This window comes from Xenia sp. Carnegie-2017, unplaced genomic scaffold (genome assembly GCF_021976095.1).
Source record: "Xenia sp. Carnegie-2017 unplaced genomic scaffold, XeniaSp_v1 HiC_scaffold_13, whole genome shotgun sequence".
Classification (NCBI taxonomy): domain Eukaryota; kingdom Metazoa; phylum Cnidaria; class Anthozoa; order Malacalcyonacea; family Xeniidae; genus Xenia; species Xenia sp. Carnegie-2017.
Genome location: NW_025813436.1, coordinates 3,215,373 through 3,228,284, shown reverse-complemented (window position 1 = coordinate 3,228,284; position 12,912 = coordinate 3,215,373). Strand labels below are relative to the sequence as shown.

The 12,912-nt window shown below is 33.5% G+C and overlaps 2 long non-coding RNA genes across 2 annotated transcripts; both read right to left on the bottom strand.

Moving 5' to 3' along the window:
* Positions 1 to 2,110: 2,110 nt before the first annotated feature.
* On the bottom strand, positions 2,111 to 12,587 carry LOC124447099. Its single transcript, XR_006948606.1, has 3 exons — positions 12,577 to 12,587; positions 8,498 to 8,502; positions 2,111 to 2,201 (listed from the first exon to the last, which is right to left on the bottom strand). It is a non-coding gene; the product is annotated as an uncharacterized LOC124447099 (long non-coding RNA).
* LOC124447092 lies at positions 2,229 to 3,208 on the bottom strand. Its single transcript, XR_006948605.1, has 2 exons — positions 3,139 to 3,208; positions 2,229 to 2,966 (listed from the first exon to the last, which is right to left on the bottom strand). It is a non-coding gene; the product is annotated as an uncharacterized LOC124447092 (long non-coding RNA).
* Positions 12,588 to 12,912: the final 325 nt, after the last annotated feature.

Sequence of the window (12,912 nt, the reverse complement as noted above, 5' to 3'; positions counted from 1 at the left end):
CGTAATATCCGTGACAACGTTAAAAATGTTTTTTATTTTTCTCTACAACTTTATATCTGCATATTGCATGTCATATCCAAGCTTTCCTTTGATTTGACGGGAAATGGTTTTTATTCACTCTTACATCTTCTGCCTTTATAATTAGTCGATCTGTATTTCTAAACTAATATTTACAAATGCCCCAAGAGAATCTTTTTATTTTATTGGCTCTCTTCTACAAATACAATACCATGTCCGACTATTTGATTGCACGAATTTTTTAATTTGATAACGTTTTTTTGACACGTGTGTTTACCATGGGAAAGATGGATTGCTTAAATGTACGTAGTTGTTTAGACTAGTTGGATCCATAATTATCCTTTAATATATACTCTTGTGAAACACCAATGAGCATACGTAGTGTGTCTTCTATAACCTCTATTCTTGTTCTCCACTTCATCATCTATACATATTTGTTCTTTTTTAGTTCTCAGCTCAACACAACCCTTGTCTGAAGTTCCTAAAACCTTGATCTACCCAAGAAAGATCTCTGGTGGTAACATGTTAGGTATGGCTAGTGGTTGGTCATCGTCATTGAGCCTTTTGACACCAGTTCAGTATACGTTAAATGTCCTGAAGACGTTGAGGAGGTTGCTAGTAAAGCGTCGACTAAACCAGAAGTTAGTTTTCATGGTATGCTAACGGATTACGTAAACGTTGTTAGGAAGAAGCTCACATCAAATGGTTATGGTCTCGTTGCATCGTCTTCTGAGAAGGTTTCATGTTTATCCTGTATCTTTCACCAATGTTACAAATACTTAGTTTTTTTATGTTTTTTGAAATTGTCGTTTTTATGACTATTATTTTAGATCATAGACATTGAAGAATCTTGTGGTAGTACAGGTATATTCAACATTTTTTTTGTTGAAAAATTCTCTAGTTTCAATTCTTTGAAATTTCTCATCTTAATTTTCATCTTTACTTTAGAATCCTTTCGATACGAGAAATCGTCGGGATTTGAGGTACTTTATACGATATATTGAATTTAAGTTTTATAGCGTTAATAACTCTCATCTGTCCATCGTAACTTTGCTATAATTCTATGGATAAATTATGTTTTTATATATAACAGGTTATTGATGATCCTACTTCACCTGAAGGTGTTCAGCAAGAACGACGTATAAAGTTACTGTCGTTAATTAACAATATAGTCCTTGATAAAGGGTTGGATGGTCAAAATTGTAAATCTCATGGTTGTTCCAGACCAATTGGAATGAGTATGATCAATGAATTCTCGACTTGTTATTTCCTAATAACTCAAATATATTTATTTTCAAATTTCTTAGCTTATTAAATGTTATCTTTGTAGAAACTATTATAACAAAGTACATAATCCCTTTTTTCCGTGAAGCCCATGGATGCGTTCGTTCATGATGAAAGAGTCATATTGTATAAGGAGGCTCTCGTTCATCACGAGAGAGTTATGAGAAAAATACGTTGTAAAAGGTAATAAGTAAAAAACGTATAAACATGCTTAGTGTTTGTTTAAGTTATAGTTCAAAAAGGCAGAAGTTATTTGAACCTTTGAAGTATCCTTGGACGTTCTAGTTTTTTTTATGAGAAGAATTCTTGTAAAGAAAAAGATAAATTTTGAAAACCAAAGAATCCCGTTTTCGGTTCATGCCTCCCGATACCCCGAGATAGTTGAGCACTAGAGCGTCGCATGTTAACTAAGGGAACCACATAATCCTTGTTTGTTTTCCATGAAACATATGGATGGTTTGCTCGTGATACATGAGAAACAGTAAATGGGAGAGTTAAATCAGAAATATATAAACCGATAAAATTGGTATAAAACATGTTTAAAGTTGTCTTTAATTATAAGTGTCAGAAAAAGACAGGGTCAGTTTAAGGATGAAGACATTTTCTCCCATACCACATGAAGAACTTCACATTGAAAAAATAAGCCAAATACAAATTTGAGACATTCACTACATGCAATGTCAGATTAATATGTAACAAGTTCTCACATCTTTGACAAGGGTCTTGAAACAAATAGTATGTAAGTGTAAGTCAAAATTTGGTGAAGCTGTTCAGGCACCTTATATCCTGAAAGAGTAACACACAGCACTTACTTTTTTCAATAAAATCTTTGGCTTCAATACCAAACTTTCTATCATACACAACCAGATATTTTTTCCATTGCTAATATGTGTATGCAACTGAAATATGGTATATCTGACAAGTACAAAAATGTTGTTTGGCCTGTTTTAATCATTTCATTTCAGTAACATCTATTTTACATGCCTTTTTGAGGATCTAATTGTATATTACTAGGTAGGGCTTCAACAAATCGTTTTCTATTTGCATCACATGAGCAGCGCAATATCCAACCATAGCCATCAAGCAATAGGTCGGGATATCGATGTACAAATACAAATGAATTATGCTGAAGAAAAAAATACATGCAGATTATAGCACCAAAAAAAGCATATTGAGTAATATCATTTAGTTGGGTATATACCCAACATTGAAATTATGGAAATAAAATTTGACATCACCATAATTTTTCTTTTGTTTGCATTATAATCATGAACAACAAAGGATTGCTGACGTGATACATTTGATGCAAAGTCAAACTGTAACAATAGCCAAGTATAGTGGCAAGTGGGTGACAAATGACTCTGAAAGAACAAGTACACAGTAATTATTAATGTTCACTGTTTCAAAAATATCTATTTTAATGTATTTTTATGTTTGTTGAGCACATTTCTACCAGATGTTAATAAAGTTTTGCTACACAGTGTTTCATGCATAAGCAATCAACACGCATATTGTCAATTTATAACACATTAAAAACATGACTAGTGGTAAACAGTATAAAGTATAACTGTATATGTGAGAACTACTTGACTATGTTGACATGGTTGTTTGGGTTCCTCTGTAATAATAGGGATAGATTGCTTGGTAAAGACATCTTCAGAGTCCTACAAATAAAGACCATTATTTAATTTAAAATGGGTACAGACTTTTAATAAGTGTTTAAATAATGCATGCCTTCTTTAAATTACTTCAAAATTTTTAGTTATTTCTAGTGAAAGCAGTCCTACATATAACCACTTCCAATGACTTTTCATGAGAAACAATATCAATATGTACATTAAAAACCTGTGTTTTGGTGGTTAACTCTTGGTGTTTGTCATAATTTTCAGCAATATCTTCACTTTGTTTATTCTACATATAAATGAAAAAAAACCCATAAACATAGCGTATTTTTATATCTACATAGTTTTACAATATATGTAAACTTACCAAATCCCCAAATTAATTTTCTTGTTCAAAAAATTGAGATTCATATGACACACTGCTATTCTATTAACATATATGACATTGTGATTAAAGGATGTAGAGAATCCAGACTTGGAATTGGAAAATGTGCTCCGAATAGTGTTTTCCTTACACCACATTGTATAAATAAATTTGTACACATACTTTGTTAATATAACTGTGGTAATATTAATATGAAATTGTGCAACCAAAACAATAAAAAGAACACTTAAAAATTCCTACCGTCATCTTTTGTGTGTTTCCTCCACGTTATTGTAAAAGAAGTCATTTGAGCGTCTGAATTTCTTCCTGAATTGATACATTTTGCAAGTGTACCCAAAAAATAATATCCCGATTTATAAAAACCAGTACTGCACGTCAGGGGCGAAATTTATGGGGGGGGGGACTAACCCCCCAAAAATGTTAACGTTGCAGGGCAACGATTGAATTTGCAGTGCTAATTACAAAACTAAACACTAGGATACGTGCAAACAGTTATCCACATAATTTGAAAATATAGTTCAGTTTTAATTTAAGCTGGATTTGCACTTCATGGGTAAGAACGGTGAACGGTAAACGGTACGCATCAAGGAAACTTTCTGTTTATAAATTTCCTCTTGTTTTGGCGGACATTTTAAAAGCAGATATGCATCATCATCGAAGTGTTCGTAAGTTAAATTATTGACGTTTTTATATCTTAAGTGGAAACACCATGCTATATTTTTACATCAGTAAACACAAACACTAAGATAAAGTTTTGTTGATTTAAATTGATTGAAGCTTTTTAGTAGCTAGTGTTTGTATAGTTTATTTTACGAACAAGGAAAGTCAAGGATGAATGGTAAGTAATAGCAATTGTTTAAACAAGAAACCCGAAACCAACAAATGTGTAAATGTGATTGGTATTTATTGTGATTATAACAGAAAATTCCAAAGTTATCAAGAACAAGAGAAAACGGCCGTATCGGCAAAAAATTAAGTGTTCTGCATGTAATAAAGAAATGTTCAATGATAATTTTTCTAAACATAATAATTCCACTCACAAAGGAAAAGGCAAAATTATTAACATCGTTGATCCGTCACAAAAAACACTCTCATTTGCGTCGTGCAAGGTAAGTTAAAATTTGTTTTGAAATTCATAAAAGTGCAGTAACAAAGGACTTGTTTTATAAAGTCTGTTTTAAACTAATGTTTAGAAAAGTACGACGTCTTTAGAGTCAAGGATCACCAGCCTTAACGAGATAAATGAAACAGCTGTCGTTGTGTATGAAGAAAAAAACAAAGAGGAGTTGGAGTCATGTGCTGTTTCAGAAAATCCGTTTACTATTGAAGACAACACGTCTGGTACACATGAAATAGCAGAATTTGAGGCAATGGTAGATGATAATATAAACGAAGAAGTGGAACTTTGTGTGGTTATTGAAGAGCCATTATTTGTTGACGACGACACTTCTGTTAACAGTCACGCAGCGAGACTTGGAGCAGTAGAAAATAGTTGTTTGCTGAGTGATGATAGTTCAAATGAAGAGGTAGACGTTAAGACTAAATCATGTAATACTTATTTCATTAGTCGTTTGATTGTTCACAATAAAAATACGAATCTTTTTTAATGCGAATCTTCCAATTGTCATTTATTCATCTGTTAAAAGCAGATTTTTGTATTTAATTTACTGGATGTGTCTTTTTTACAATGCCTTTATGCGTTTAGGCTGCACAAAGTGAAAAGTCATCAAACTGTGATTCAGATAACCAAGAAAATATTACATGGATCACTTGTGCAGGACAGTTAAGAGTTCTATCACAACTTTTTCATCAGTGTGTGAAGCGATAATAGATAATGATAGACACGTAAACGCGAAGCACTTTTCAGAAAAAGTGAAGCACATAGCAAAAAAAATACAAGATTTGTTTGTGAAACTGGTAAAAAATTGTTCAATTGTCATCAACAAAGCACAGCGAGATGAAATTGAAATTGGTTGCCCAGTTTCAGATAAGAGCACTAAAATTACTTGTCGTGATCCAAGCGAAAGGCCACGAGATATGAATGACGATCAAAGAAAATTTCTCATGCAGCAAGGACCCTGTCAACCTAGACTGAAGTCTATTCCTGTAAATGAAACAAAAGCCAAAAATAAACCTAACAAATTTAATGCATCCTGGTACGACTCTTTCCCTCATCTTGAGTACAGTCAGAAGGAAAATAAAGCATATTGCTTTGTATGCTCATTATTTCCAAGTGGGCCAGGACGAGAAAAAAGTGGTCCAGCATGGATAAATGGTGTACGATCATGGATGAAAATGAGGAGCGTTGCTGCAAATGAGAAAGGAAAACTTCATAAACACTTCAGTAGCAAGTCCCATCAAGCTGCTCTGGCTGATTTTGCTCGTTTCTCAACAACATCTGGCCATATCGATGTGATGATGAATGCGAAAATGAAGGAAGTATTGATCCAAGAGAAAGCAGATGAAGAAAAGAACAAGGAAATTATGTTAATTCTATTTGATGTGGCTCGCACTCTGGCAAGGCAGTCATTGGCATTCAGAGGAGGAGGCGATGACAAGGACGGAAATTTCATTCAGATTGTAAATCTTCTCTCAAGACATTGTCCTGTTCTCAAGCTGTGGCTGGACGATCAGCGCCTCAGGCCATACAGTACAACATATACAAGCTAAGAGGCACAAAATGAGATGCTTCATTTGCTGGCTCAATCTGTGAGGGATGAAATTCGTGCTGAAATTAAGTCAGCCGGTGTATTTTCTGTGTCTGCAGACACTACACCTGATACATCGAATCAAGACAAGCTTATCGTTGCTGTAAGATATGTCAACCAGACGGGCATCCCATGCGAGAGACTGGTTGAAATGAAAGAGACCCTTGATAAAACAGGTGCTGGAACGGAAGATGTCATAAAATCTTTAATGGAAAATGAAATCGATATAGATATGCATTTCAAACATACGATTTCACAACATCAATGTCTGGACGACTAAATGGTGCTCAAAGTGTTGAAGAAATTTTAAAAAGACAAGCCTTACATCCCTGCCAGGGTCATCGGTCTAATACATTCAACTAGCATTGTTGCAAACATAGCTCAATAATTACATCAATGTACGATCTTAGAAGACGTATATGTTTTTTAGCAAAGCACAAAAAGAAATAAATTATAGAAAAAGTTGCAAAGATGTTGAAAACAATTTAAAAGTTTCTGAAACTTGTTAAAGAGGAGATGGTTTACAATTTGAGTCCATTGATGCTGTCTGAGAAGTTATGAGGTAATACCAAATGCTATTGTGAAAGTTATTAATGCTCGAGATGTAGAATCAAAAGTAAAAGCTAAAGGCGATGGAATAAAAAGGAATTTTTATTTAACTTTTTGCTCTTATGTTTATGAATCATAATGACAAAACCAAAATCCAACCAAACAACTGCAGGAGGAGGAGCTAAATATAGTAGATGCACTTAACCTGATTGATGCTACAGTAAAAACCTTAGACAAATTCGAAGTACGAGAACGGATTAGACTCGGAGATAGAGGCAATGGTTGCATTTGGAACCAAAGTAGGAATAGACGTAATGGCAGAATACACTGTCATCATCGATCAGAAATACCCAAACGAATTGGCGAGCATTCCGAAATAAAACAAAATGCAAAGATTTCTACCGAAAGGAAATGTACTTGGTTCTAGACTCAATTTACCGAGTATTACCGATAACATTAGATTGCATCGACAAAAATAAAACTTTGGAGAGAGCTTTACAGCCGCCGCTAGAAAGGTCGATGGCTGAAACAGTTAATGAAATGTATAGTCTTTTCCACCGGCGGTAAAGATGTTGATGCAGAAATATCAAGGTCGGAGTTGAAATTTCAATAATATTGTGTCATCACAACTTAAATCAGAACCTAAATCCTTTCAAGACGTTGCGTTATTTCAAACACAAAAACGTCTTCCAACGGTGTGCAAGGCGTATCAACTATTGCTGACCGCTCCAGTGTCCGTGGCAAAAGGTGAAAGGTGTTTCAGCAAGCTTAAGATTGTCAAAACCTGTTGAGATCCACAATGAAAGATACGCGATTAAATGACTTAATCGCTTGCATGTGAAAGATCTTACGGACAATGTTGACTTAAATATTATTTTTAAAATTGGGCAACTGCAAAGATGCGAAACTGCCATTAAAGATTTAATAGTACGCTAAACTGCGTTCTGCTACAAGATAATACAACATGTAATACAAAAATATATAGTGTAATTGTTCCATATGATCTGCAGGGCATCTTATGTCTTGCAGGGTATTTCATCCCCAGCCCCCGTTAAAAAGGTGCTAGTTTCGCCCCTGCTGCACGTGTTCTTGGATTGACAAAGTTAGCCTAGAATTAGTCTAAGTACCATTCTCCGAGCCAGACTTCCCGATGGATATTTAAAAAAGTACTAAGCATAGTACTGAGTGACTGAGCCCTGTTGATCGATTGCCTTGCTTCGAACTTTTGATGTTGCAAAATCCTAAAAAATATGAATACGCGAAGAAATATTGTCCTCATACGAACTTTGAAAATGTAGTAAATGGAAGCCCTGAAATTTCTTCTTTGAGCTGCACCAGTGGATGTTGTATTTGTATTATATGCCATTTTACGGCAGCAAACATACCACTGAAACGAGCAGTTCCTCTATCAATATGCTATAATTAACAGCCAAAAGGATAGTTTGTCACGAGCATTTGACGCTTCGCAGAATACTAATGCTGCATCTTTAATAATGTCGAATCCGAGGTTTCGTCGATATTTCGTCCTCGTGGGCTGCTGCAGTGAACAGACAAGAAGTTGACGCAATGGAACAACACAAATGACATCGATGTTCACAGTCAACCACTTCAGTCGCTAAATACGTTTACATTCCGTTTCTACCTGGGGTGCAGCCAACGAACACCTATCAAATATTTGATGTGAGACGAAATTATACCTCTTCTACCTCAAGAAGGTATAGGCAGTCAAAATTCTAAGAGTTTTGTTGTTGTACCGTCCGATTGAGATGTCCCTTAAAAAGTGGTCCTTTCGTATGATGTATACTGAAATAGAACGATGACAGAATTTTACTTTTGTTTTGTTGTGTATTCTAAAGAAGAAAACCTGCAAACTATGTGAAAAGACGTCATAAAAGTTACATTCTACCTTCACAAAGAAGTTGTACTTTGACTTCCCCTGCTGACAATGTCGTCCCAAAACAACAGAGCAAGCAGAATCTTTACCAATTAGGTCATGTTTTAAGTGCAGTACAGATAGCAAAAAGACTGGAGTGAAAATCAAGTTTTGCAGAACCTTAGGATTCTTCAAAGAGAAACTTAATGACACAAGGTTAGAAATATTATAACTTTGCAACTCTTATTTTAATTTAAGCTTAGTTTACTGTCATTATTTTTATAGTGTGAAATAATGATGGATGGCATAAAATTGTCAGGCCTGTGTTAATGCCTGATCAGGAGTTATCTGATACATTTTAAGTAAAATGTTGGTACAAAACCATTTATCTCAAAACCATCTAAAAGTCTGGTGGAATTAAGTATTATTTTTACATGACTTATGTTTTTTGGCTAGCTTGCTGTTGTGCTTACTTATCGCACATTTTTTGATGAGTCTGTAGTAGTGATGAAGATTTTGATGAGCTACCTTCTACATCAAGAAGACTGGATTCTGAAGAATCTTGCACTAGTACAAACAAGAGTTCAAAGAAACAAAAATATCAGATAGTATTGATGGGTAGGCTGCAATAGTGTTTAAACTTGTTGCATATGCGCATTAAATTCACATTCTGAACAAAATTACTGTTTTATTGCATTTTGTAGAATTGAAATGAGGAATGTGTTCCAGCAGAGATGTAACAGAGCATCATGAAAAAGCAGCAGATCATCCAAGTGAAAATTGTTTGAACATCCTGGAAATTTAGTGGAAGGTAATGATTGCTGCCTTGATGATTTGTATGCATCACTACCTTTGATGAAGTCAATAGTGATATAATTGTTGATGCTGTTGATGTTGAAGATAACGATGATCAAAATCAGTCTGCAACAAGTGTTGGCCCTTCCACTTGATGAATTAAATCTGTGAAATTCTTGAGCAAAAGTCAGAAAGCATTTCTAATTCTCAAATTTCAAAGTTTAATATTTGTCGAAATAGTATTTGGAAGGAATAAACGCAATGTTGAGAGAAAGTCATTTAGTCCAGAAAATAGGATGTCAGTGAAATTTACTGATGACATAGGCGTTTCTGAAGGTGCGGTTGACCAGGGTGGTCCAATGAGAGAATTTGTAACTCTTTGTGCTGGAATATATTACTAATTCTGAGTTATTTACTGGCCCCAATGAGAAAAAATGTTGTCTTGTAATGGAAGATGTTTGGAGAATCTAATACTTCTGGCAGGACATTTTTGCATATCTCTTGCATTGTGGAATTGGGCCAAGGTGCCTCAGTCCTATCCTTTTTGAATGTCTGATTGTGTGCCCAGACAAAGTTTCTGTTTCTGTTTTTGATGTTGATGACATAGACATTCGAATGAATCTCAAAACTTACTTCAAGCCAAAACAGTTGAGGATACGCAAAATTTGATGTGTTCTAACATAGAAACACTACTTCATTTCTCGGGAAATTTCCAGATGGTAAGGACATTGGAAGATGTAAAAAACGTTGTGAAGGCTTCTGCTTCCTGGTATGTTTTAGGTAGAACCCGTACACCTTTAGAAAGCTTCAAAAAAGGGTTGGATTCTTTTGGCATTTTAAAAAGTATGACTGAAAATCCATCTGCTTTTAAACCCGAAATGTGTTATACAGCCCAGATTATTACGGGTGACATAATGGAAAGTCTTTTCATTATAAACCGAAGTGAAGTAGGGTCCAACAAATATGAGTTGGAAAATAGGTTACTGTCATTTTGGCAGGATCTTTTAGTGGATATCGAAGAGGGAGAAACAAGCATAACGTTTTCTGACATTATTTATTTTGCATTTGGATAGAAGGTTATTCCACCTATTGTCTTTACTCCTGAATTGAAATTCTTGCACCATGTTGAAAATTATGGTGAATTGTCGAAGTACCCAAAATCAAATACTTGTGGTGCCATTTTATATCTTCCAACATGTCATCAGTCTTATGTGGAATTCAGAAATTCAATGATTTTCGCCATTCTAAATTGCAGAGAGGTTTTGGATCCCTTAATGGATGCTATTGATCATGTTTTCGCTTCTTTGTTTTTAAAATGAACATTGTTTTAATGAATCAAAATTGCTATTTAAAGCATCTGACTACAAACATTTTGGGGAGGAATTTATTTCAATGAAGATTTCTCACTTTTGCTAATGTTTGTAAATATTAACAGTTGGTTATGTATCTTGAAATACTTATTTATATTTTAGCATTCTCAAGGACGTCATTTCTATTTCTATCAACACAAGTTTAAATTTATGAACAAAATGTTTTGTTGCTTGTATAAAAAGCAGTTTTTTGTGACAATATTATGTTCCGAATGTAGCTGTGGAATAATTTGTTAGGAAATTCGTTGTGTTAATGAAATTTTACACCAGAAATTACATCATCTTCTAACAACGGGTGTATTTGTTCATTTAATTGCTGCATCCTTACTTCATTTGGTGAAAATTCAAATGCTGGAACTCAACGTTATTATTTAAGTCAGAAAGTCTGTATCTTCGAAATCATCAATTCATATACATCTAAACCAACTCTTGAATAAAACAGTTAGTAGGATATACATATAGTACAATACATAAAAAGTTTACTTTTTATGTATTCGAATCCCCCATGTATATTACTACTACACCAGTGGGTATAAAAGCGTAAATTAGGACCATAGTATAAAGACGTCCCTTGGTAAAAGGTCATGTAAAAAAGCTGTGTAAAAAATAGTCATTATTTCAAAGGGGGTAAAAATCTCGAGGTTATAATCTATAGTTTAAAAATATGGAATCTATATGTTTTAAAAACCGTCTTTAAGAATGAATTGTTAAGAAAGCATCGGTTCGGAGAGGGCTCGGCAGCGCAGAGCACTTCGTGCTCGAGCAGGGGATGGAGCCCTTGAGAATTCAGGCGACGATGGTGGGAAATTTTTCACGAAGTGAAAAATTGGGGTCGCCCCCATTGGATTCGATGAATATTCGAAGAATATTCGAGAATAACAGAGGCTTAAAAAATGCTCTTCAAAAAACCGTCTTTAATAATCAAGTGTTAATAATCAAGCGTTATTAAAATATCAGTAGCAGCGCGCTTTATAGTCGACTGGTATATTGGATTAACTAGTGGCCTTTAACAATGGTCTGAAAAACTCAGCGTGGTAGAAATATTCTTTAATAATCAAGTGTTAATAAACATCTTTTAAATCATTGTTAGTGAAGAATTTCAGGCAACTAAGTTCGAAATTTTGAGCGCAACAATGTCATAGATGCCTTTACAAAATATGGAATCTATATGTTTTTAATTTGTCTGTCAGGCGTGTTTAGTGCATGTTTTAACAATGGTTGTTTAATGTAATAGCACATTTAATCAGCGCATGTATAATAATACAATGTTTTACAAAATATAATCTATATGTTTTAATTTGTCTGTCAAGCGAGTGTTATATAATTTTGTTAAAGTGTTTTTAATAATTGTTTCAGGATTTTGAATCTTTTTGTATATCGCTTTTGTATTAATTACTTATTACAAACAGTTATGTGATATGTAGTCAAACATGAGGATTATTCTTCATCTTAAGTTTTAGCTTGATAGTTATTTTTAATAAATTTTTTTAATTTTTCGATTTCATCATTTACAAATTTTTAGTTGATAGAATATTATCTTCTATAATAGCCCTAAAATTTTGTGAAAACCATTAAATGACATAGATAATGCAGATTGATGTTGTGAATAAACTTGAATTTTGTTAATCCATTAAATGCTGCCATTTTTTCCATTCGTCATAACCTAGTGAAACTGAAGATTTTGTTGGTTCAATAATGAATAAAATATTTTGAATCATCATCAACACAGTATACGATATAAATCTAGTAATGCATTAACTATCTTTTTTCATTATCATTTGTTACTTTAATGATAAATTTTTTAATCTTATCTGCCATCATATATCTAATTTAATTGTTTTAGAGTTATCAGATGGATTTATTAATAAAAGTGTAAATTCAATAAATTTAATATTATTAAAATAAATTCTGATAATATCTTGTCGGTATTAAAATTTTATAATTTAATTGATTGCTATGGTGTACTACTTACCATTTACTCTGCTATCAACTTTCTTTGTATAATAGTTAGTTAAATTAGAGGTCAAAGCATACTTACCATCAGCTTGTGTTTTAGTATAATATTTAAATTAGAATTCAAAGCATACTTACCATCAGCTTGTGTTTAGTATAATAGTTATTTAAATTAGAAGTCAAAGCATACTTACCATCAGATTGTGTTTTTAGTATAGTAATTTAAATTAGAAGTCAAAGCATACTTACCATCAGCTTGTGTTTTAGTATAATAGTTAGTTAAATTAGAACTAAACATATTTATTATCAGCTTGTGTTTTAGTATAGTAGTCATTAAATTTATTATCAGCTTGTG